We start from the raw sequence: 25,988 nt of genomic DNA, 5'->3' as shown, positions 1-25,988 counted from the left end.
CTGAGTGAAGCCATTTTGAAAGGAAATCCATTCAAAATAATTCTGGGTTGACATAGCCCAGTGAGGGCCTCTCTGTGGGTTCTGAGGCTGAGGATGATGCAGGCACCCTGTGCATTATTGGTATTATAGTAGGAGGTGGTAGAGAGGGAATTTCAAAGACTCCCACAAAGGCATTTAGTGGAAAATTCAGCTTGGCACATATGCAAGTCTCATAGGACAAGGACATTATTTCACAAATTGCTCAATATTGTCTTCTCTTCAACCTCCTCTCACCTGGGATCCTACCCTGGAGAGATTATATGCTTGAATTTGTTGCTTCTGACACAAAGCAAAAAGCACAGTGATTATGACAGCCCAGTATGCATTAATAATTGTCTTTCCAAATAATGCTTATAGTTTTTTTAGACACAAAATAGATATCTATCTAGAATATTGAGGGTACATGTGTGCGCACACAAATACAACACATGGTTTTTAGATTTCAGACAGAATTTTGCCCCTGGCATATATAGGAGCTGTCTTCACATAGCAACAGATGTTACTACAAGACATGATTTGGATAGCCTTACTGAGGATTTTTTTTTCCCCACTATCTTACTTTTGCTCTTGCTTTCATTTTTGTCCTCTCTCTCACTGTTTCTATTTATTTATTTATGTTTGTTTGTTTGTTTGTTGAACTCCTCCTATGGCAAGTTTAGGTTTCAAGTCATTGGAGGAGCCTGCCACTCACTGCACTGTCCAGGCAGTTAGATTTCTAACACATGTCCCAGCTTTGCTTGGGTTTGCTCCCCCTTCAGCTTTACTCTGGGAATTCCTATCCTCACACTAGAGAACTGCTCCTCCCCACTTCATTATCTTCTGAAAGAAGAGTTATCTTTTCAGAAAGCTTTGCTTTGGCCAGGCTTATGTAAAACAAATAGTATTCAGTTGGGATGACCTTTTGGAATGGCCCAAGGAATATCCAGTAGATGTAAAATAAAGGTAACATTTACAAGGCTTCTGAATGTATGTAGATTCCATAATGATCCAGTTCCACATGATAAGTTAAAATGTTTTCATCTGTTGAGATCTGACAGTGATACCTTGTATGAGCTCTTTGACCTTCACTTCTGATTGATTTGTGTGACTGAGTCTGCACATTACATTTAGTTTCATCTCTCCTGTGATTCTTATCGTCATGACTGCAGTGCATCTGAAAATTGTCTCTGAAGTCCACTAAAATTAGGCATAGAAGACACATACATGCACACACACAACCAACTCAAAGAATTGCACAGAAATTGAGGAGAATATGGTTTCATGTCTAGAAACCCAGTTTATTGATGGGAAAAATGCATTTACGAATAAAATGATCTTATCAGAAGCTATCTTTGAGGTGTCCCTTCCCAATTATTCTTATACGACACCTATGGAAAATGATAATGTCATTGTCTACTCAAATCCGTGGAAGAGGCGGCTCCTGAGACATCTACACCACAGCACATCTGTAGCCCATTCCCTGCTCTCAGGTTTAGAGGCTCTGTTTCAGGGATTATTGCCAGGACTGGCTTCATTTAAGGTTTTTGTAAGTGTTTGGGAAGATGAAGTGCCTAGTAAAATCTTCAAGTTCACAGATGACACTAAGCTTCTCTGGGTAATTAAATGTCAGGCTGATAAGGATAAACTGCAGAAAAATCTTTCCTGCTTATGTGAGAGGTCAGGACATGAAGATGAACATCACCAGAGATGTGTGAATGTTGTAGAATAAGAAAAATAATATAAATCCCACTATATGGATGATGACCTTTGAGCATCAGTGATGACACAGTATAGAGATTCTAGTGTTGTTACCTTCTTTCTCTGGAAACTTCCACTTGAAGTCTGCAGTGACAAAAACAGTTACTATAATCCTATGAATTGTTAGGCTATTGCAGAGGACATAGAAACATCAGTAGCAATCCAAACACTTTCACATATGTTCTTCTATTTCATCCTAAAAACAATCCTGTGTGATAACTTTTAATGCATTTTACAAGTAAGGAAATGGGGGCTCAGTGGCATCAAGGCTTGTATAGTTAGTTCTGGATGCTGTTTCTAAAGAAAATGAAAGTGACAAATGTTCAGAAATGGACATTTCAAACAAGGATTGAGAATCTGAAAAACTGGGGAGGAAAAGGGATTTCTATAGGAAAATACATTTTAAAAAGAAGGAATCTTTCATCTGGAAAAATTACTTGAATACTGAATGTAATATGGCTTTTGAGTGAAGTTCTAGAATTCCAGATTTAATTTAAAAATTGTATGATGCTTAAAATAGTGTGTCAGTTTCTAGAGCTGCCATAACAAAGCACATAAACTGGGTAGCTTAAAAAGCCAAAATTTATTGTCTCACAGTTCTGGAGGTTAGAAGTCCAAGATCAAAGTGTCAGCAGGATTGGTTCCTTCAAGGGTTGTGAGAAAGAATATCTTCTGGTCCTCTTCTTCCTATATCTCTTCGTATTTTATTCCTTCTATGGCTATCTCTGTGTCCAAATTTTCTTTTTTTCTTTTAATTTTTTTTTTTATGAGGACACCAGTTATACTGGATTTGGGCCCACCCTAATATCTCATCTTTTTTTTATGTTTACAATGAACCCATTTCCAAATAAGGTCCTATTTTGAGTTATTGGGAGTTAGGCTTCAATGTACAGATTTTGGAGGGACACAATTCCATCCATAATAAATGACAGCATTATGCAATGAATGATACACCTATGAAAGTTATTACTCTGAATAGGAACAAGATCTAAAGACTTTATATGTCAGTGAAAAACAAAACATCCAGAGAGAGAGAGCGTGCGCACGTTAAGCCAATAAGATGATTGATGTGGGTGGGGGCAGAAGAACAGGTATGTGATGGAATCTTAGTATTTTAACACTGGAGAGTTACAGAAAACCACAGGGATCAATCACTGTTTTTACACAGTTGAGCAATATTTACAAGGAAGGTTCTACTCTTTTTATCTAACAACAACATAACCAATTGACTTCATCTAATTCAGCATTACTATTGGTATTTATTTGTTCCAGTTTTTTTAATCCCCTAAAATATTAATTCCCAAATATTTAAAAATGTGGTTTACCACCAACCCAAATAATCTCAATTCTTTGAATGTATAATGGAAACGGCAGGCTTAGTTTTCTCTGTCAGATAAAAATCAAAACAAAAACATTTTAGACACATTTATAGTGGGTACTTTATAATACAGTTTCTAAGATGAAACTCAACCATGCTTGCCCATAAAATTAAAGAAGCACTTCAATTAAAGTTTATTTTATTTGGGGTGCATTCAACCTCATGTCTCCATGTCACCTGTTATGTATGTCACAGTGAGCTAAGAGATATCTTAAAGTATGTAATGTAGCAAGAGAATTACAATTATTCTTTACCATATAGAAGTAAGACATGAAATGAGAAAGAAAGGTAAAAATAAATTTTCATTTATTTGTTACTGCATCCATCCTCTCAAGGCAATATCATTAGTTAAAAATGACTTTCCATTTAGTGTTTATAATAATGATTCCTCATGCCTGGATCTGCATTATGATTGTTTTATTAAGGATATTGTCTCTTAATATCTGGGTTTCAAAATGTCTCTGATTATTTTCAGTTTATATTGATCCTCGAGTACAGGGCTGAATAGATTCAGTCGTATTCTCAGCTTAAGTGTCTTGTCTGGTTCCTGACATGCCTAGTGGCTGGGGATTGATTGACAGCTTTGGCAATGCCTAGGTAAACAGCAGGCAAACCTCATAGCACTCAGGAATTGGAGATATTTAAATGCAGTTCTTGTATCCAGTTTTTAAATAGAAATATCCTGCTTACTAAGGACTGAGCTAGATTGACTTTTTCTGTGGAACAGGGAGAACATTGAAATTGTGGACGACAGTTTGGAATGCTTTCTGGAAAGGGAGTGATGACTAGACCAGGCACTGAATGGAATCTGTATTTGGCCTAGAATATCTCGGATCCGAGTGTGTGAGATAGAGAGGGTTGCAGTGGACAAGATCAGTGGTGACAGACATTAAGGGTCAAGGTGCAAGGGGCTCTGCCGCCAAGATAAGAAGATCAGAGGTATCCCTTTGGACATTTAAAGGAAGAACTCTTTGAGTCAATTTAAAAGAGATCATGAAACATTTTTCTTTTTAGTATGAGTGAATTTTAGCTCTTAAAATTGGAGTATAGAAAGAAGAAAGCAATATTTTTTACGGGTAAAATATAGTGTGACCAATATACACACTATCCAAATACAACTAGGTAACTTTTTTTTTAATCTAGTTAACATTTTGATCAGTTTCTTCCCAGGCTGCATGTATGTTCATATGTATTTGTGATTATGTGTTTCCAGTACTGCAATCAAACCACTCAAATTTATTTTATTATATTTTAATTCCAGTGTAGTTAACATACAGTGTTATTCATTTACATTTTTGAAATCTTGGGGCCTCTGGGTGGCTCAGTGGTTGAGCGTCTGCCTTTGGCTCAGGTCCTGATCGAGTCCTGCATTGGGCTCCCTGCGGGGAGCCTGCTTCTCCCTCTGCCTATGTCACTACCTCTCTCTCTTGTCTTTCATTAATAAATAAATAGGATCTTTTTAAAAAAAGAAGAGAAAAATAAATTTTTGAATTCTTGATTCTTCATGAAATACCAAATATCTTTTTATGTTAACATTATATATAAAGCCACCCATAACTTTTAGAGGTAGATACATCTTATATTTTGTTTTGACTCTTCTTTTTCTTTCTGTAACCTACCCAGTCTTTTTCAATTCTATCAGAATGGCTAATACAGAAATACTTTACAAATTACAAATCTGCACTTATGTTTCAGATTTTACATATTCAAATATTAACCATTTAGATGCCTATTAGTGTATTAACATATTGATAATCAATGAGTTAATTCATTCGTAAAGATCTTAGTATGTGTTGGGTGGTGTTCTGAGTACCAAGAGTTGAATTAAAAAAAAAGATGGTGAGGAGGGATCCCTGGGTGGCTCAGCAGTTTGGTGCCTGCCTTTGGCCCAGGGCATGATCCTGGAGTCTCAGGATCGAGTCCCATGTTGGGTTCCCTGCATGGAGCCTGCTTCTCCCTCTGCTTGTATCTCTGCCTCTCTCTCTCTCTCTCTCTCTCTCTCTCTCTCTATGTCTCTCATGAATAAATGAATAAAATAAAATAAAAAAAAAAGAACTGAAGCAGGAATTGGAAAGGGATGAAAAGTCTACATTTTGAAGGTTCTTAAGTGTAAATGTAAGCTTGAGGCATTTATTTCCAGTCTATATTCTATACCCCTATTAAATAGTCTCATAGCATTCTGCTTTTAACACTCATCAGAGTCGTAGTTAATGAGCTATTGAAGTGATTATTTTATTTAGCGTCTGCATTAGTTTTCTTTTGCAGCTGTGACAAATTACTACACGCTTAGTGGCTTTTAAAACAACTTTGGATTATTATTTTATGGTTCTGTAGGTCAGAAATCTGGCGTGAGTCTCACTGAGCTAAGATCAAGGTGTTGGCAGGGTACATTTCTCCTGTAAATTCTAGGGGAGAACATGTTTTCTTGCCTTTTCCATTTCTAGAACTGCTTGTTTTCTTAGCTCGTGCCTTCTTTCCTCAGTCTTCAAAACCACACTCTGGTTGTCAAGTATTCCTGCCATCTCTCTGGTTGTCTTTTCCACATTTAAGGTCCCTTTACCCTGGGCCCACCCAGATGATCCAGGATAATCTTATTTTAAGGTCAGTTGATTAGCAAAGTTAAGTCGATCTTCTCCCCTATTGTCCTTCATCCTGTAACTAACATATTTACAGATTTGAGGGAGCAGAATGTGGACACTGTTGAGGGCCATTATTCTGCTCACCAAAGTGTTTTTTTTTCCCCAACATATAAATTTCATGTAGCAAACTCTGTATCCGCTCTCCTTTTTTAATTACAGAGGCTTTGTTATACCCTGTGTGGCAGTTGCTCAGCTAATAACTTTCAATTCCTTGACCTTCACAGTAGTACAGGGGCATAATGTAGCACTGTTCTGGCAAAGGAGTTATACGAGGAAGTCTGTTGAGCAATTCCTGCGGAGATTTTACTATCCTGATAAGAAGTATCACCCTTTTATCCTTGTAGTGCTGCCTTAGAGTCTAAAGAATTACCATCATGTGGCCAAGAATGGTAGGAATGAAAACACCAAAAGCTTCTATATTAAGGAAAAGAAGTAAAAACATGAAAAGAGCTTTGGTCACTGATGACATTGTTTAGCTCACCTATTGTATCAATCCAAGGCTTGCCTCTCTTGGACTTCATGTACTTGAGAAAAAATATTCATTATGTGCTTTCACTATTCTACTAGGCTTTTTAATTACTTACAGCCACATGAAATCTTACTTCATAGCCTCTATGGAAGCAGGCACATTTTTTTTCCTTGTTTACACCTGTATTTCCAAAGCCCAGGGCAGAACATAACATCTGTTAGGAATCCTAATTAATAAATAAATTAACCTTAGTTAAATTTCTCTTGAGATTTTGACTATTGATCTGTACCTAAAGAGTAACTAGACATTAACTAGTTTAAGAAGAAAGAGTGAGTAGACATCTGAAACAAACTATTTGTCAATGTCCTGAAGTGGGGGTGAACTTATATTTAGGGAAATAATAAAAAGTGTTGAGTATAAAATAATGGGAAAGATCTGCGCACAGATCACACAAGACCACCATAGGCCATGTTAAGGATTTCTTTTCTTTTTTTTTTCCTAAATCTAAGTATATCGATAAGAGCCTGACAGATTTTAGTGAGATTCTCATATTTGCGTTTTTAAGCATTTTCTTTGTAGTGTAGTTAACATATAGTGCTATGATATTTTTAGGTGTACAGTATAGTGATCCAACAGCTCCATACATTATTCAGTGCTCAAGAAGACAAGTACATTCCTTTTCACCTATTTCACCCATTTTCCCCATGCACCCTTCCTCTGGTAACCCATCCATTTGTTCCCTATAGTTAAGGGTCTGATTTTTGATTCTTCTTTTTTTCCTTTTGTTCACTTGTTTTGTTTCTTAAATTCCACATACAAGTGAAATCCTATGACATTTGTCTTTCTCTGACTGGCTTATTTCACTGAGCATTATGTTTTGTAGATCCATCCATGTTGTTGCAAAGGGCAAGATAACACTTTTTTATGGCTGAATAATCTAGTGTGTGTGTGTGTGTGTGTGTGTGTGTGCACACTACATCTTCTGTATCCATTCATCTATCAATGGACACTCGCGAGGGCTGCTTCCATAATTTGGCTATTGTAGATAATGCTGCTATAAACATAGGGTTGTGTATATCTTTCCAAATTAATGTTTTTTATATTTTTGGGGTAAATACCCAGTAGTGTGGTTAGTGTATCATAGGGTGGCTCTATTTTTAATTTTTTGAGGAACCTCCATACTGTCTTCCACAGTGGCTGCACTAGTTTGTGTTCCCATCAACAGTGCAAGAGGGTTCCTTCTTTCCCATACCCTTGCCAATTCTTTTTTCTTGTTTTTGATTTTAGCCACTCTGACAGATGTGAGGTGATATCTCAGATTGTAGTTTTGATCTGTATTTACCTGATGAGGAGTGATGTTGAAAATCTTTTCATGTCGTCTTTGGAGAAATGGTTGTTCATGTCTCTGACCATTTTTTAATTGTTTTTTAGTGTTGTGCTGTATAAGTTCTTTGTATATTTTGAATAATAACCCTTTATAAGATACATGATGTGCAAATATTTTTTCCCATTCAGTAAATTGTTTTTTAGTTTTGTTGGTTGTTTCCTTCTCTGTGTAGAAGCTTTTTACTTTGATGTCATCCCAGTAGTTTCTTTGCTTTTTCCCTTGCCTCAGGAGATTTATCCAGAAGGATGTTGCTATGGCCAGTGTCAGAGAAATGACTGCCTGTGTTCCACTCTAGGATTTTTATCGTTTCAGGTCTCAATTTAAGTCTTTAATCCATTTTGAGTTTATTTTTGTGTATAGTATAAGAAAACGATTAAGTTTCATTCTTTTGCTTGTAGATGTCCATTTCCCAGTACCATTTGTTGAAGAGATGTTCTTAAGTGTATATTCTTGCCTCCTGTGTTGATGATCAATTGACCATGTAATTGTGGGTTTACATATGGCTTTTGTATTGTTTTATTGGTTTATGTATCTGTTTTTGTGCCAATACCATAGTGTTTGAATTACTACAGCTTTGAAATATAATTTGAAGTCTGGAATTGTGATACCTCTAGTTCTGCTTTTCTTTTTCAAAATTTCTTTGGTTATTAGAATCTTTTATGATTCCATACAAAGTTTATGATTGTTTATTCTGATTCTGTGAAGAATACTGTTGGTATTTTGATAGGGATTGCATTAAATCTTTAGATTGCTTTGGGTAATATAGACATTTTAACAGTATTTGTTCTCTCTTTCTCTCTCTCTTTTTTTAAATAGTATTTGTTCTTCCAATCCATGAGCATGGAATGTCTATTTCCTTGTGTTGCCTTCATCTCTTTCATCAGTGTTTTATAGTTTTCAGAGTACAGATTTTTCACCTCTTCGGTTAAGTTTTACCTAGGTGTTTTATTATTTTTGGTGCAATTACAAATTGTTTTCTTAATTTCTCTTTCTGCTGCTTCATTATTAGCATATAGAAATGCAACAGATTTCTACACATTGATTTTGTATCCTGCAACTTTATTTAATTCATTTATCAGTCCTAGTAGTTATTTTGGAGTGTTTATGGTTTTCTGTGTATAGTATCATGTCATCTGCAAAGAGTGAAAGTTTTACTTCTTCCTTACCAATTTGGATGGCCTTTTATTTCTTTTTCTTGTCAAATTGCTGAGGTTAGGACTTCCAGTACTATGCTGAATCAAAGTGGTAAGAGTGGACATCCTTGTCTTGTTCCTGATTTTAGGGGAAAAGCTCTCAGTTCTCCCCATTGAGTATGATGTTAGCCATGGGTTTTTCATATAAAACATCTATTATGTTGAGGTATATTCCCTCTAAACCTACATTGGTGAGGGTTTTTATCATGAATGTAATATTGTACTTTGTCAAATGCTTTCTCTGCATCTATTGAATTAATCATATAATTTTTACCCTTTCTTTTATTGATATGATATATCATGTCAATTGATTTGTGGATATTGGATTACCTTTGATTCTAGGAATAAGTCTCACCTAATTGTGGTAAATGATTTTTTTAATGTATTGTTGGATTTGTTTTGCTAGTATTTGTTGAGGATTTTTTGCATCTATGTTCATCAGATATTGGCATCTAGTTTTGTTTTGTTTTTGTGGTGTCTTTGTCTGGTTTTGGTATCAGGATAGTACTGGCCTCATAGAATGAATTTGGAAGTCTTCCTCTTCTGCTTTTTTGGAAAAAAATTGAGAATAGATATTAATGTTTCTTTAAATGTTTGGGAGAATTCACATGTGAATCCATCTGGCCTGGACTTTGTTGGGAGTGTTTTGATTACTGATTCAATTCCACTGCTGGCAATCGGTCTGTTCAAATTTTCTATTTCTTCCTGATTCAGTTTTAAGAGGTTACATGTTTCTAGGAATTTAACCATTTCTTCTAGATTGTCCAGTTTGTTGGCATCGTATTTGTATTTTTGAAGCTTCTCTGGGCTGCTGTGTGAAGAAAGGCAGGTAAATGCTTTAAGAAAGATCAGGAGAGAGCAGCCTGGGTGGCTCAGTGATTTATTGCTGCCTTCAGCCCAGGTTGTGATCCTGGACACCCGGGATTGAGTCCCGTTTCGGGCTCCCTGGGATTGAGTCCCGTTTCGGGCTCCCTGTGTGGAGCCTGCTTTTCCCTCTGCATGTGTCTCTGTCTCTCTCGCGTGTGCTCTGTGTCTCTCGTGAATAAATAAATAAAATGAAAAAAGATCAAGAGAATATGGGAACTGTCTAGGTGAGAGATAATGAGGGCCTAATGTGATCTGGTGATCCAGATATGGAGAGAAATGCATGGATTGGAGAGATATTAGGGAATTAGATTGGTAGGACCTAGCACTTGACTGGATACGAGGATAGGAGAGGGAAGGGTGTGGTTTTACCTCAGACTCTGATAATGTGTGTGGGAGGATTGCAAGTGTTTCTGCAACAGCAACATTCTGGCATTGCTCTGTTGAAGGTCTTAGATTTTTTTTTTTTTTTTTATTGAATGCTTGCCATGGACCACGTTAGTAAGCACAGGACTAGGGCATAAATATATATTAGAATACTTCAGAGCCTAGGATGAATTACAAGTGGGGATGAGTGGCTGAAGATAATACAGAACTTGGTTTAGAGCCAGGGCTGTGAAACACTTTATAATCTACCTTAAGAAATTTGTTTTTTGTTTTTTTTTTCTTTGACATGTACTTATCGAGTGCACTATCTGGAACTATGGACATGAAGATAAATACCCTGCTTTTAATGAGCCCAGAACCTAGCACAGAGATTTCTCATTTGATACCTGAGTGGGTCACAGGTAAGCTGAACTAAGACACCTCAGCAATCAGGGCAGCCAGGCAAGCTCCTCCACTTACACCTGTGTGACATGTATATGTATGATTTTCTGAGTGTGCTGTATAAAATTTCATGATTCCCTAGTCTTGGAGACAAGTTAGACAGACTAAGGATAGTAAGAATAACAACAATAGTAATGATATAGTACAATGTAATGATACAATAGGAGAATATTAATATTTAAAAAAACCTGCTGAGAGATGGTTTGGGTGACATTTTAAAAGCAAATATTCTCCAGGACCTGGAAAAAGTGGTACCTATCCTTCTGGAAGCTTCGAGCCTAAAAATTCCATTAGACTTCCAACTATAAAATACATCACTGTTTTTTCAATAACTGCCTATTTTTTCAGGTAAAATGACATGAAGCATCTTCCATCATATTTCATCAGCTGATGAATTTTGAGAATGTAGTAGCTACAGAATGGATGGCAATGTAATAATATGTACTCTTCCCGCCCCTGGGTAAGAAATGGATATGGAGATGTGATGTAGCTTCTTGTTAAGTTGAACTTGAGTGTTTCCTGATGTGATATCATAGTCTTTCATTATTTACTTCCTTCAGCTTCTGAAAGTTTAAGCTATAGCTGAGAAGTTTCCAGTGCTTTTTAGTGAAAGAATCATCCTTCTATAGCTCCTAGAACTGTATGTTGGCCTGTTAAAATCATTATTTCTCTCCACAGATTTGCTGTATATATCAAATAGCATTGTGTTTTAAATGTTTTTGGTACATAAGCACTTTATTACTTCTGGATGATTCTATTGTTTTGCCACTCTTTCTTCCTTGCTCAGGGAAGTATTTGGAAGTTCATATAAAATGACCATTGATTAAATCCACTTTCAACATGACCATCCTATGAAACGTTCAATAGATTCCACAAGGTTTTAAGTTGTGATTTTAAATTTAACTCAAATAGATAAGAATCCCTTGGAGTGATTGCAACAGTTAAACTTGAAACTGGGCCTAAAGACTCATTTAGTTTGTTGTATTACTAAAAGTGAAAATAAACTTGAAGCTATTTATAATATATAATATATATAATATAATATAATTCATGGCAGGTCATTAATGTATCACATTATGATGGGAATGACATCCAGATATGTTGAGCTGCTTGCAAACCCCTCTTCTGTAGTGTCAGCAGTTGGTAACAATGTCAAAGTTTGTTACTATCTTTTCCAGTGCCACAGATGTATTATTAATCCTCTGAGATTTTAATAATGAGGATTCAGTTTGGGCCTCAAAGCCCAGGTCTGAGCTCTCCCTGCCCTTCTTCAGGGTGCTTAAATCACAAATGGAGCTTTTCTAGACTTTTAGTATTTAGTGCAAAAACCCTTCTTCCATTTCACAAATGTACGATGTAGACGATGTAGGCTTTTATACACAATCACTATGATAGAGCTCCTAGCCACATCAGTCCACTGTTATAATCAAGCATTTTGTGATAAGAGTATTTTAAACCATCTTGACAAATGCTTATAATTATAATAGTTATCATATGGAGCACTCAGTATCCTCAAAGGAATTTAAGTATATGATAGAATCTTCCTTTTAAAGAGTTTATCAGCCAGCAGATTTCCATTCTTATGTATGGAAAGTGCATTTTAGATACATAAAACCACAATAAATGAGCTCTTAACTATGTCAACTGTTGTAGTAATCAAGCCCCTTTCTTTCCAGAGTATTTAAACTATCTCATTAAGTATACTTTTCGAGGATATAATGACATTCCTCCACATAATCAAGGAGAATGTCTTGCATTTATACCCTTTCTTATTAGATTCCAGAGTTTTAGAAGTTTGATCACTAGGATAAATAGATCGCCAGTGCTCCTCAACCCCCTTTACCTATTTGTCAATTCTAATGGCTAGAGAAAGATAATTTGCCAAATTGAGAGAGTTACTGTGAGGCTGGAGGGAAGCGCAGGACAAAGTAAGCAAATTTACAACCTGTCGCCCTTAAAGGCTCTGAGGAATAACTCATGAGCTCTTGAAGCCAGTGTCAGTTGCATGGCCCAGAAACATGGGCATTTCTTATATAAATCCTCAAACATTCATCTTGATTTAAAAATATGGGAATCTTTGACCAGAATATTCCACTAAGGCTCAGGCTGTCAAGCACATTCAGAGTAAGACAAGGCATGTGGTGTGCAGACTTGAGTCAGCTCCTGGTCTGTTCATATTTCCGGGTTAAGTATCAGATATGGATCCAGCTTGTCTCTGACCTAAATTTCCGAGGTTGAGAATCCAAGACTGTTTTTCAGATCTTCTGATTCTTTCAGTGATGTTTCCTATAGCAGGCAAAAAATATGAGATGTGATGCAAAAGAATGAGGTATCTGGAATTTGTGGAATCAGACTTATTATTGTATTGTTTTGTTTTGACTTTTTTTTTTTTAAATTTGTTTGTTTATTATTTATTTATTTATTTATTTGAGAGAGAGAGAGGCAGAGGGAGAAGCAGGCTCCATGCAGGGAGTCTGATGTGGGACTTGTTCCCTGGTCTCTAGGGTTACGCCATGGGCTGAAGGCGGCGCTAAACCGCTAAGCCATGGGGGCTGCCCTTGTTTTGACTTTTCAAGTCAACATTTTACTTCAGCCTCTGTTACGGATTTCTTTCATACTTACAGATCCATAGTAGGGGATAGGATAAATTACTGATTGAAAAAGTCAAAGTGATGAAGTAATGATTATATATACACACACATTATATGAATATATCTGTATATATTTATATATATTACAGATTATATGTATAAGTATATATATATACATCCCTAAAGCCATTATTGAAGGAATGCTATCCAGTTTTAAATAATAAAAACAAGTTTTAAATTGCTTGCTCATCTGAATTTTTGATAATATGATTATAAATAGTTAAAGATGAGTTTAAGTATTTTTTACAGTTTTCTTTTCATCCTGAGTGTCTCATGCTCAAAATTCAGTGTAAAACCACTAAGCTTATGATGATGTGGTTCTAGTAGAATTTAAGTTCTATGAAGAGAGCTGCCATGGATTGTAAAAATAAATATTGTTAAAATGTGTATGCTACCCAGATTAATCCATACATTCAATGCAATTGCTATCAAAATAACACTGACATTTTTCACAGAGTTGGAACAAATAGTCCTAAGATTTATATGGAGCCAGAAAAGACCCTGAATAGCCAGAGGAATGTTGAAAAAGGAAATCAGTGCTGGAGGCATCACAATGCCTGACTTCAAGCTCTGTTACAAAGCCGTGGATCATCAAGACATCCTGGTACTGGCACAAAAACAGACACATAGATCAGTGGAACAGAATAGAGAACCCAGAAATGGACCCTCAACTCTATGGTCAACTAATCTTTGACAAAGCAGGAAAGACTATCCAATGGAAAAAAGACACTCTTCAATAAATAGTACTAGGAAAATTGGACAGCCATATGCAGAAGAATGAAACTATACCATTCTGTTATACTATACTATACTATACTATACTATACTATACTATACTATACACAAAGATAAACTGAAAATGGATGAAAGACCTAAATGTGAGACAGGAATCCATCAGAATCCTAGAGGAGAACACAGGCAGCTACCTTTCCACCTCGGCTGAAGCAACTTCTTGCAAGACATGTCTCTAAAGGCAAAGGAACCAAAAGTAAAAATGACCTACTGGGACTTCATCAAGATAAAAAGCTTCTGCACAGCAAAGGAAACAGTCAACAAAACTAAAAGACGATCTACAGAATGGGAGAAGATATTTGCAAATAACATATCAGATAAAGGGCTAGTATCCAAGATCTATAAAAACTTAATCAAACTCAACATCCAAAAAATAAATAATCCAGGCAAGAAATGGGAAGTAGACATGAACAGACTTTTCTCCAAAGAAGACAAACAAATGGCCAACAGACACATGAAAAAATGCTCAACATCACTTATCATCAGGGAAATACAAATCAAAACCACAATGAAATACCACTTTACGCCAGTTAGAATGGCTAAAAACAACAAGAGAGGAAACAACAAATGTTGGCAAGAATGTGGTAAAAGGGGAACCCTCTTTACTGTTGGTGGGAATGCAAGCTGGTACAGCCACTTTGGAAAACTGTAGAGGTTCCTCAAGAAGTTAAAAATAAAGCTACTCTATGACCCAGCAATTGCACTACTGGGTATTTACCCAAAAAATACAGATGTAGTGAAACAAAAGGGCTCCTGCACCTCAAGGTTCATAGCAGCAATGTCTACAATAGCCAAACTGTGGAAGGAACCATGATGTCCTTTGACAGATGAATAGATAAAGAAGATGCGGTGTGTGTATATATATACACACATATTACACATACTGGAATATTACTCATCCATTAGAAAGGGTGAATACATACCATTTACTTTGACATGGATGGAACTGGAGGGTATTATGCTAAGTTAAAATAAGTCAATCAGAGAAAGACAATTATCACATGGTTTCACTCATATGGGGAATATAAGAAATAATGCAGAAGAGCTCCAGGGAAAGACGGGAAACTGAATGGGAAAAAAATCAGAGAGGGAAACAAACCATGAAAGACTCTTAGCTCTGGGAAACAAACTGCTGGTTGCTGAAAGGGAGGTTTCTGGGGGGATGGTGTAAATAGGGTGATGGTCATTAAGGAGGGCATGTGATCTGATGAGCATGGGTGTTATATGCAACTGATGAATTATTGAAAACTACATAGAAACTAATGATGTTCTAGATGTTGGCAAATGGAATTTAAATTAAAAAAAGAATAATAAAAAAAAAAGAGCTGCCCTCTCACATTGACTCCATTACTTTCTCTGTTTGTGCCTTTCAGGGAGTGTGATTATTTACTGCAAATAGCATTGGCACAACCATAAATCCATATGACTGTTTCACTTTTCACAATCTTGGAAAATGACAAAATCAAAGCCAAATGAATTGGGTGGTACTGAGATACTGATGGTTTTTGTAAAGAGCACAAACATATTTTCTTGTTCTGCATAATATGCGGACAGTTATCTGGTGACAGGGCCTCTGGAAGACTGATATCTCTTCATTGATAGCAGTTTCACTCCCAGGGAAACAATCAGATTGAAAAAATCAAAAGCTTTATGTAAGTGAAAGGAGCTTCTTTCTAATTTGATGGGTGTGATGTCCTTGAGGACTTGGTTAGCTTTTCTCCTCCTTTGTATATAGGATAGTCTGTGTGGGTTTTATTTCTACAGAAACGTCTTAGAAAATTCCAATGTATGTGCTGTAACATCTTGTTGTTGTTAGGCGTCTCTGGGTGGAACATATCACAGTCTTTCTTGTTTGACTGCACTGGGCACCTTGGGAGATAACTTTCTTAAAACTTAAAAAGAGCCTACTTTTTTTTTTTTTAATCTAAAGGGGTAGATGCTGGGCAAATGAGTCTTCATATCCTCAGCACATCTCAGCTTGAAGTCATTGCCAAGTCTTTATCACTGTCTTGTGTTGCCATCCCTGCTAAGCACAGTCCACTCTCCCTAGACAGATCCTCTTGGTATCTCTTCCATTGGTTTCTTGGCCCCATGACTCTGCTCTACCTGTGTACTTTCATTAGGTTCATTTCATAGAATTAAATTGCTCCTTATAATACTCACACTCCCTGCTGTCAGGGCTGCCTTAGAACTGATAACAAAGTGTCCCATAACCATGCAGTTTGGAGGGAAATCGACAAAACGATGTGGAGAAATTGTGCACCTCTGTGTTATTTGGCATCAGAGGTCTGGCGTGATTGGAACTGAAAAGTGTGTCAGCATTTGCCCTCATTCTACTGCTCTGTATAGTGCTTCTGACAAGCGATGCTTCATCACAGACGCAGATTTGAGAAGGACTTGGGCAGTACACTGTACATCCATAAATCAAAGAGCAGGACTGCTTAGGTCCTCCTACTTAGGAATAAATGGAATTGAAAATGAAATGCCTAGTAATGAACACTTAGCTGATAAAGGTTAGCAACTGGGACAGGGAGTGGGAGATGAGAGAATGAGGACCCGGTGATTTATTAAATTGACAAAATCCCTAATTTTGCAATTTAACACCATTTCCCTTTGTTCTGCTCTCAGTAGAGATGGAGAACAGCTGGTTAGTACCACCTATGTAAGAATCCATCATGTTCTTGAATACCATTAATAAATTTCCTCACTATCTTTTCAGCCTTAGAAAAAGACCAATTTCTTTAATCTTTCCAAAGTGGTAAATCGAGCCACCAGTTCAGGAATTCAAAATGTTTTCTGAGAATTGTTTCTGAGGCCAGAGCCCAGAACAGAAACTTTCTCAGCTAAATGGGGAGGGGCAGGGGTGAATTTCATGATCTGGATGGAAGTGGAAATGACAAAGACTTGGATTCCAGCTGTGTTGTGAGGCCTCGTGAGAAGCTAAGGAAACACAATCCGTTGGGCCTTACCAGAAGAACAGGAACCCTAGCCTACCCAGACTTTTCTGAGGTGATTACTGAAAGGCTGTTAAGATCCAAAGCCGGGCTGCCTGGGTCGCTCAGTGGTTTAGCACAGTCTTCAGCCCAGCACCTGATCCTGGAGACCCAGAATTGAGTCCCACGTCAGGCTCCCTGCATGGAGCCTGTTTCTCCCTCTGCCTGTGTCTCTGCCTCTCTCTCTCTCTCTTTCTCTCTCTGTGTCTCTCATGAATAAATAAATAAATAAAACCTTAAAAAAAAAAAGATCCAAAGCCACTCTGGGTGGATTTCAGTGTTGCCTTCTTGCAGCTGAGTTTGGAGATCCTTTATGTTTCTGTTTTATTAATACAGTATACTAATTAACATGACTTGGCCACCCTTATCTACCGCTGCCTCTATGACTCACTGAACAACTGGGATTTTTTTTTTGGTAATAGTAAAATTTCCAAAGTGATTGTGATTGACCAATAAAATTTTGTAGACCATTAGTCATAATATATGTTAACTGTCCTTTATCAGATGTTCATCCAGGTTGCAGTCAGTAATGGGGGGGTCACATGGCACTCATCATCTCCATCAACAATCAGGGCTTCCTAGAACTCCCTTAGCAGAAACCAACTGACAGCTAGTCAGGAACTTTGTTAAGCCAGTGTAGTTGAGTTGGCATTAAAGGTTAAGAGTAGGGAGAGAACAACTTTTCTGTGTTGCCTTTCCATCTAAACATATCCTTAGGCTTACAAATGCTTTTTTCTTGCATCAGTGGTCACATCACAACTAAACAAATGTCATGCTAGGAATTGGGATCCTTGGTTACTCATGTCTTGTTACATGAATCCCATCTTCTTGTTTTTAATTACCTGTGTGAGTTCTGAGCATTAGAGGTTTTTTTTTTTTGTTTTGTTTTCTTTTGTTTTTTACCTCTTTGAATTTCTCAGTTTCTTACATGGCAGTCGATGTAGTTCAGTTTTCCAATTTCTGGATACAATTTCGGAAATTTGCATTTTCCTAAAAAATCAATTTCACTTGGATTTTAAGTTCTTTTGGATAGAGTTTTGCAAAGTTTTCTTTTATGCTCATTAGTTTTCCCTCTCATCTTGGATCTATCAATTCCTTAAATTTTTAATGTTATCTATCTTCATTTGTGTTTTCTAAAGTCGATTTTATTATTTTTAATTTATTGAATTGAATGCTTAATTCATTGATTTTTATTCCTTCTATTTATGAATAGGATTTTTTTTTAAAAATGTGAATTTGTCAAAAAGAAGCAGTTGAATCTTTATTGTCCTGGAGGCATGTTCACAGTCTATTGTTAAATGAGAAAAGCACATTTGGGGTTAAATATTTGGAGTTATGAATTATGTTCTATGTCATTAAAATGTTAGTCATAGTTGCACATAAATCAGATATTGCTCACAAACTTCATGAGTTGAATAGGGAAAAACTGATATGCATGGAATTATTTTAACAACAGCAACAGATGCCATCTTCATCAAGCTTGCCGTCTTTATTTTCCTGCATTCCAGATCTGGACAACCTCTCTTTAGTCACTCAGAGGTCAAGGTCCAGCTCTTATGTGATCTTGGCTACAAGCCTTTTCAGAAACCATCTCCTACAGCCACAGATTTTCTCCTGTCTTCATCTCACATAGATTTTGATGTCTGTATCCGCTTGAATCCTTATTACATTGTGTCATTTTTCTTTGCTAATTATTATTTTTAGTTATTGAAGAAAATGCTCTTTGTAGAAGTGAAAAAACAAAACATACAAGACAGAGTTAATCAGTTGCCATTGCCTGCTTCAAATTAGCTGATAATTTGATGTATATCATTATTTATATGACTATATGACTTTTATAAACGCATTTAAAATATTTACTTTTTTTCAAAAATGAGGTTGTAAAACATTATTTCAATACCTGCTTGTCTCACTTAAAAATACAGCATGGAAATCCCTGTAAGTTAATAGATATAGAATTAAACCATGTTTTTAAAAAAAGTAAAACAATTTAACTGTGGTAAAATATATATATAAATTTATCATTTAATCATATTCAAATAAATAGCAATATTAAATATATTTGAATTATTGTGTAACTGATTTCCAGAAATCTTTTTATCTTACAGAACTGAAACTATATCAACCATTAAACAACTGCCCACTCTCACCTCCCTCCAACCTATGGCAACCACCATTTTATTTTTTTGACCTTACAAGTTTAAGTATTCTAGATACTTCACTTCATATAAAGTGAAATCATACAGTATTTGTCTTTCGGACTGCCTTATTTTACTTATTATAATGTCCTCAGAGTTGATTCATGTTGTAGTATGTGTCAGAATTTCCTTCCTTTATAAGGATGAATAATATTCTATGTTTATAGCACATTTTGTTTATTCGTCTTTTGAGAGACATTTGAGTTGCTTCTACCTTTTGTCTACTGTGAAAAATGTTGCAGTGAACGTGGTTGTCCAAAAACCTCTTTGGGACACTGCTTTTAATACTGTTGGGTATATATCTAGAAGGGGGATTGATGAATTGTATGGCAATTCCATTTTTAATTTTTTGAAGAACCACACTTTTTTTCCATAGTGGTCATACCATTTTGCATTTCTACAGGCAGTGCCTAAGGGCTCCAGTTGCTCCAGTAACAAATTCATAATTATTATATTTATTTCATTTAAAAGAATGTATGTGCCTTTTTTTCTAATATCCCTGAAGGATAGTGCTGAAGAACTAGTACCTATTTAATTTGAGCCTTGAAGGACAGCTGAAGTTTCATCTGGGTGGGGAGAAATGCAGCTGATTTTGCTCTGTCTCCACTGGATCTGGATGATGGGCCACTTTCAGATGTGATTGCCGTGAATGTTATGCTTCATTTGATTCTTGCTTAAGCCTGGTATCAGACTATAACATATTGTCCACTTTAGAGTCAGTTTTCAACTTTGAAAAAAATCTGACAAAAATTATATTTCTCTCTTTAGAAAAACTCACAAATATATTCTGTATTTACTTCAAATGTGGAGGTTTTACTATCCCCTGAATAGGCATCGATGCCCCCTCAGAAATCCTTGAGTTACAAACACCTGCTCCAAGATCTGACTAAGCTCTTTCATTTGGATGAGAAGTGAAAGAAGCTATTTCAGCTTCATTATTTATCCTGCCTTTTGTCATTCCTTATCTTTTCTAATCTTGATCTTCCCCATTCTGGCTGCCTCTTCTCCTCTTCACTAGTCATTGTTTACAAATTATAGAATGGCCCACTTTTAATTTATTCTTAAATTGCAAGCATATGGTGTTCATTCTCTCTATTATGGAATAATCCTCAAGACATCTCCAGCAGTAGGTAGAGGATCTCATATCATCAGTTTATTCCAGTAGAGTAGGTACAACTGCCTCAGAGTGATTGTCAATATACCTTTAGCTATAAAATAGGCAGCCTTGAGTAGTATTAGGTCTTTTCATTTTATCTGAAAAATTTCTTCTCTTTGTTCCTTGTGCCAGGCCCTCGGGGTGCTTTCTGGTTTTGAAAATGTCACATTGAAATAGAATTGAGATTCTAACATCTGGGACATGACATCCTGAATAAAACAGGACCACTTTTTGTGACCTGTTTCTGAATAAACTATACTATCATTGTGCTGTTTAATTCATTAAAAACATTTTTCGAGAAAAAAAGTAGTACTTACATTTAAAAAATAAGAATAGTCAAGTCTATGAATTTTCAGCTGACTTTTTTTTTTAACAAGGAGAAACACCTTTAAAGTATCTCCAGTGTATATGTTTATGTGATCGTGAATTAACATGTCAAAAAAAAAAAAAACTTTAAATAGAAGTTAAGAGAGACTTTCCACAGTAGAGATGTAGGAGATGTTTAAAATGCATTTGCATTCCAGTTTTTACTCAGTCTTATTGTGACCCTTCAAATCTACATTTGTTTCTAATTTACAGTATTATCATCTGTCAAAATGCATTTTGTCAGCACCTTTTCACTGAAAGTTTAAACTCACTCACTTTAGAGATAAGAACAAAGAACTGTGTGTTTAAAATTAATTTTCTGTTAACTTTTCAAAGTGTTGCTTAAAGATCTTTTTGATGTTTAGAAAGCCTCAAGAGAATTTTTTCTGAGATTTTGCAACCTTTTACATAGAACATAAAGTTGTGTTTTGTGATGAGAAATAAAAACTTGAAAGATTTAGATGATTCTAAAACTTAGGAATTTTAACAAGATCTTACATTTGGCCAAGTATATTTTCTCATCTTATTTATGATTTTCATTACTCTTTCTTTTTGATGGTTAATTATTCAGCAGACAGATGAGGATAAGCTTATGCTTCAGTACCAGGCAAACACAGAATCTCAAGGGCTTAATACCTAAAGCTTATTTCTTCTCCTGTAAAGACATCTGTAGGTCAAATAACTCTTCACTACCCTGTCCTTTAGGTGATGCCTCAACAGTGTAGTCTCCTTTGACCTATGACTCAGCCATCTCAACTTTTGAGCTCCAGGCTTCCTAAGAATGAGAAGGGAACTCACACCTTTTCTTCAGTGTCTGGCCAACCCCTGCTCACAGTACAGTGATCAGAATAAGTCATTCGGCCCTACCTGAATTCAAGAAGATGAAATGTGGGGAACATATGGAATATTTGATTTGCAATACTATCTCTGTTTCAAAATTGAATTCCAAATTTGAGTTTTAAAGCTAGAAGGGACTTGGGAAAGGGTCAAGCCACTTAGCTTACACTGCTACTTAAGTAGTGTCTTCATTACGCTTTCTTTAGTGCACTGAGAAGACCATTCAGAGAGTCTAGTGTTAATGCTATTTTGCCTTATCCTGCCATTCTCATTCTTGGACATTTTGAACTTGGGATCCCAATTAGATAAATATTATGCCATCTTGTTCAATAGTTAGTTATATTGTGGATGGCTGCAGAATCATAGAATATGTTATAACAGAGTAGCACTTTGGAATATAAGAGGATTCTCCCCCAGGAGTAAATTATGCTGGACCTATTGGGGTAGGCTTTAAATCCTGACCTTGAGTCAGAGTAGATATAGAATGTGGAATTTATATGTACATTAAATATTTCCTACTCATGGCTGGAGCTTCTCCCAGAGCTTTGATGATTTAAGCTCTAAGGTAAACCAAAGTGAACTTATTTTCAAAACCAAGCTGGGCATCAGCTCTAGTTGGTAGCTGAGGTAGTGAAAACCAAACACAGAACTGAATATTTTATTTACTGATGATAATACCCAAGGAACAAAATGCATTTAATTATTACAAATATAACATATAGAACCTTAAGTATAATTTCTGTACTAACCTCATTGGAGATCAGTGGGCTTTCTGACCAGCAACAATCCATGAACCACAATTTCAGTACCATTGAAATTAGTGGCAATTGTAGAACTGAGAGCTGACTGATAACTAGCTGCTTCTGTCACATTGTACTTTTAAGAATTTAGGATAATTAATATTTTGAACTTAAACATGCACATTATTTCTTATTTGGCTATAGATCCTTTTGTGTATATACTATTAGGCAGAACACTAGAGGAAAGATTAGTACACTCAGACCAAAGTATTTATAGCATCTTTTGAGAGTAGTTATCATTTTACTTATATTATGAATGAGAAAATCGAGGTTCAGAAAGTATAAGTAACTTTGTAAGATTACACAGACTAAGTGGCAACCTTAGATTTATTCTTGAGTGTATCTGATACAAATGCTAATGCTTTACTATCAATTTAAATGGCTTAGTTCAAGTTTAACAATATCTATTTGTTTCCAGTTGCTGCTGTAACAATTTCCGTAAGTTAATGGCTTAAAAAATCATACAAATTTGTTATCTTACATTTCTAGAGGTAAGTCTGAAATCATTTCAGTGGGCTAAAATCAAGATGGTGACAGGACTTCTTGCCTTCTGGAGGCTCAGGGAGAGAACCAATTTCCTTTTCTTTTCTAGCTTCTGGATATGGCCAGCATTTCTTGGCTAGTGACCTTATCCTTCATATTCATTCAAAGTCAGCAGTGTAACAGCTTTCAGTACCTCTACCTAATACTTAGCATTCTGTCTCCCTCTTAGGAAAGCCTTTTTGATTATATTTGGTTTGCTTGGATAATCCAGGGTAATCCATCTCAAGGTCCTTAACTCAATTACACCTACAAATTCCTTTTTGCTGTGGGAGGTAATGTATTCAAAGATCCTAAGGATTAAAGTATAGATATCTTTGAGGGGCCATGTTCAGCCTATCACATTATAATATTTCCCTTGACTAGCATATTTCAATAATAGATTATAGGTTATTTTAGTATGATTTTTGGAGGGATACAGCATTTATTTTTATTTTTAGATATTAAAACTCTACAGAATATTACAAAAATAATAACAAATCCATATTTTTAGTAAGAAGAGGTGGACTTGGCACACATCCCTTCACTCCTAAAACAGAAGAGGACTCCAATATGAAAAAAAAAAAAAAATGGAGAGAGAGAGAGACAGACAGATAGACCAGAGCCTTACCCTAACAGCATGCAAAGATTTTGCTTAAACAAAAAGAAGTAGCAATGCAAATTCAAATTGTCTTAGGATTAAATGTGGCACTGCACAGGATAGAGTCATTTATCCTCATTCCCTCTTTTATCTACATGAGATGGGAGTCTCCTCCAGCTATATCTATGAAAAATAAATGAGTTGTTTGATTTCACAAAATGGCGTGCCATCTGAGGAGGGAAAAAAGAGAACTTCTAGTGGCAATGCAGTAGTGTGGGCCCATCCATTTTCTAAGAGATTTAGGAGGAGGGAAGTGGGTGACCTGAGAATTTCCCTGAGAAATGGAGACAATGGATGGCCTCTCATAAAAATGGTACTTTATATCTGGTGGACCTTTATTTATAGTCCTACATGGTACTGTCTTGTCTCCCAACTTTATGGACCTGTTTAATGCATGCCCAATCTCTTGTCAATTCCACGTGCCATTGCTTGACTGTCCACTCCTCTCCACAGTAACTCATGCTTAGCCAGCCTTACCTCTTACCTGGACCTCTGACTGAGTTGCTCCTGCCCTTCACTTCTTCTGGTCTAATCTTCACACATCAGCCAGCACTTGTTTTAAGACAGAAATTGGAGTTCATCACTCTGCTCAGAACCCTAATGGCTTTCTGCTACTCTCAGGAAAAAAACACCCAAAATTCTAAACAGCCTTTTATGCTGACAGGACTCCCTCTCCAGCTGCCTACCTTCCCCTAATCACTGCACTTTGGTCACATGGGTCTGCTTCAAGATCCTCCTTTGGGCCAAATGCTTGCCTACCTTAGAAACTTCAAATATATTCTCCCTGCCTGGAACATTCTATAGCTCACTAAAACGAAGTGATTGCTTTCATCCTCAGAAAGTTAGATCCCCTAGTCAAACTCTTCACAGAACCCTAAAATTGTCTTTTGAACCTCTCAATTTGTGATTCTATAAGACACATGTAGTAGTCAGGAGAATAGTCTCTGCTCTTCCATCTACCACCTATAACTTTGAGCATGTCTTTAATCTCTGTAGAACTAATGCCTATACTATTAGGGTTTTCTGAGGATTAAGTGACTTTAAAAAGTTTTGAGAGGTAGAATTTTAAGCTTACTTTGCATATTACAAGGGTAATTAAGAATGATAATTTCTACCTAGAAAAAGGGGATATTTTGACTAGACGATCAAAGCTTGTCAGCCTTGGAGATACTAAAAGACTGGGGTTGCTTATGTCTTTCAGCATGAGATTAGAGTTATACAAGAGTTTGGGCTTGGGCACTGTTAGAGCTGGTGTCAAATCTCTACCTTTGCTTCTAAGAGAAACAGTATTTCTGTGGTGAAACAGGCCTTTTCTAGCCTATGACTTCCTGGTCCAGATTCTGGAATTTCTGCTGCTTCCTGGCTGTGTAAAGGGGTGTAGTTGCTTACCCCATCTGAGCCTCAATTCTTTTATAAATAAAATGAAAGTAAAGGTTGTGAAGATTGTTGTGAAGATTAATGAGAAGATTCATGTAAATTACTTGGCATAGAATAGATTGGATATACAATAAATATTAGTAATTGTTACAAATTGACTAAAATTGTTACTTTGACTAAGATTTCTCAACCCTGAGTCTTAGTGTCCTCATCTCAATTAGGAATCTGTTCAGTCAATAGATATCTATTTGGCTCCTGGCACTGGACTGCAAAGTACCTGTGGCTACAACAGAGAAAAAAACTCAGGGAGTTAATAACATCTACCTGCAGAATTTGTGTAAAAATGTAATGAGATAATGTATAATTGAAGTGCTAATTATGCTTTCTAGCATACTTTAGTCACTAAACAAATGTTAATTTCCTTTCTTCTTAGTTAGTGGAAGGGTCTTATTTCTCTTTCCTGTAAGTCCGAATGTATTCACTTTCAATAACTGAAGGGGATGGCTAATAAATCACTTGTTTTCTTTTTACTTTAAGTGGTATGTGTTATGAGATATGATTTATTAGATCAATTACACACATCATGCTAAATTATTTTGAAGTAGATCTGTAAAACAGAAAAAGAGAAAAATGACAGAAGTGTCCTGTTCTTATCAAATATCATAACTATGGGTGTGCTTATTCTCCAATATTGGATTCCATTGAGAATCTCTAATGCTTAAGGACAGCTTATGGCATTTCAGTTGTTGCTAATCATGCAGCTGCTCAATAGAAATTGAAAAACAATTGTAAATTGAAGGATAATCATTGAGAAAACATTTAAATGAAGAACCTTATAAATCATAAAAAGGAGATATATTTTCACCCATTTGTCCCCAATCTCTGCTGTCAGCCTTTATCCCCTGTCCTTTAAAAGGAACTTGGAGGCACCCCAATGTTTAGAGCAGCAATGTCCACAATAGCCAAACTATGGAAAGAGTGCAGATGTCCTTCGACAGATGAATGGATAAAGAAGATGTGGTTTATATACATATACACTGCAATGATATGGATGGAACTAGAAGGTGTTATGCTAAGAGAAAAAAGAGAAAGACAAATACCATA

At 36.1% G+C, this 25,988-nt stretch overlaps 1 long non-coding RNA gene across 19 annotated transcripts in view; it reads left to right on the top strand.

Moving 5' to 3' along the window:
• Positions 1-25,988, top strand: part of LOC140613892 (uncharacterized) — a 195,920-nt gene that overhangs the window by 107,335 nt on the left and 62,597 nt on the right. For 7 of the 19 annotated variants that reach the window (XR_012014785.1, XR_012014783.1, XR_012014781.1 and 4 more), the window contains 3 exons: positions 10,394-10,494; positions 10,883-10,994; positions 13,641-15,286. This is a non-coding gene — a long non-coding RNA (uncharacterized lncRNA). Of the gene's footprint in view, positions 1-10,393; positions 10,495-10,882; positions 10,995-13,640; positions 15,287-25,988 lie in introns of those variants that run through there. The other 12 variants (XR_012014791.1, XR_012014797.1, XR_012014788.1 and 9 more) reach the window with 2 other exon arrangements.

Source organism: Canis lupus, chromosome 22 (genome assembly GCF_048164855.1).
Source record: "Canis lupus baileyi chromosome 22, mCanLup2.hap1, whole genome shotgun sequence".
Classification (NCBI taxonomy): Eukaryota; Metazoa; Chordata; class Mammalia; order Carnivora; family Canidae; genus Canis; species Canis lupus.
This window is presented reverse-complemented; position numbering and strand designations above follow the sequence as displayed.